We start from the raw sequence: 1,424 nt of genomic DNA, 5'->3' as shown, positions 1-1,424 counted from the left end.
CGTTAGTGAACTGAAAACATAATGATTATCAGGCGAAGGTTCTGCTGCTCTCGATGCTCAGGGGGAGGGGGGGACGCTCGTCGCTCGGCTTTAGTCTACGCTGTAATATACACTCTAACAAGTTTTTACTTTTGCATAAAACTCATGTCTCGTAAAAAACATTTCATATTACACAAACGTGCGCGCACACACACCTACCTTTGTATCAGCTGCTGTGTTAGCTTCCTGCTAGCTGTGAGGAGGTCTTTCCTCTCTGGTCTTGGCAGTAAAAGGGGATAAATGTACATTTCTCTTTTGTAACCTCCRTCTTCTCATTTCTGATGCTGACTCTTGAAAATCCTCAGGTTAGAAATGCTGATTACAAACACAAGCGTGARCTTTTAAAGATAAGTTTTCCCTGTAATGCTATGATCCWCWSCTGTCACCTCCTCATCAAGAGGAAAAAGGATAAAAACTAACGACTCTATTGTACCTGCTGGTTAGYGGACACAACGACACAACAGAACTCATGTTTTATACCAGTAGATCACAGATGMTTTAACTTTTGTGACTTTTTCACAGACTAGTACTAGCAGCTAACGCTAAAAACAAAGCAGTAAGCAGGAAGTGGAAGGGAGGAGCGTGGCAAGAACTTTACCAGAAATACGTCATTAATGACCGTGGCATATAGGCGGTTCAGAGTTTAAAATCCCCCCAAAATGGAAACATTCCATRTAAGATTAAAAACCTGCTGCCCTTCAAAATAAGAGTCTGGTTTTTTTCACAGCTCTGATTGTTACAAAGTGAAGTGTTTTTTATTACAAATGACCAGTTTTAAAATCCACAAAATCAACAATATTTTATTCTAACAAACAAATGAAGACGAGTCAGTGATTTATCAGATTTATTACTCTTAACGCCTGATTAGAAACGTTTCAAAACAATAAAAGAAACAAACACCATAATCATTTTAATCCCCATCCATGTTAAAAAAGTTCAGATGTTGTAAAGCAACAGTTTGTTTTAAATCAGAACAAACCCTCAGGAAGGAAACAGAAAAAGCAGCAGAAACTTAATTAAACTGAATCATTGAATCTTAACATGTTTGTTAAATATCTACAGAGTGAGACCTCCTTTYACTATCTCTGCATCCAAACTTTAATCAACAAAAATCTCAAATATTTTACAAATCAAACCTTTTTCCTCACATTCATAAAAAGCCTGATCCGACCCAAAAACCTCAGATCGTGAAACACGGTCAGAACCCAACCTCAAGTACCTTTGATTGACATTTTTATTTTTTCAGGATTATTAATAAACTCCACTTTGAGATGACGGTGTTCAGGACCTGCTCCACATGGATCCTCTCTAAATCTGGTCCACATGGATCCTCTCTAAATCTGGTCCACATGGATCCTCTCTAAATCTGGTCCACATGGATCCTC

This window comes from Austrofundulus limnaeus, unplaced genomic scaffold, assembly GCF_001266775.1.
Source record: "Austrofundulus limnaeus strain Quisiro unplaced genomic scaffold, Austrofundulus_limnaeus-1.0 Scaffold2037, whole genome shotgun sequence".
NCBI lineage: Eukaryota > Metazoa > Chordata > Actinopteri > Cyprinodontiformes > Rivulidae > Austrofundulus > Austrofundulus limnaeus.
The sequence above is the reverse complement of the archived record's forward strand: the minus strand, read 5'-3'. Positions refer to the sequence as shown.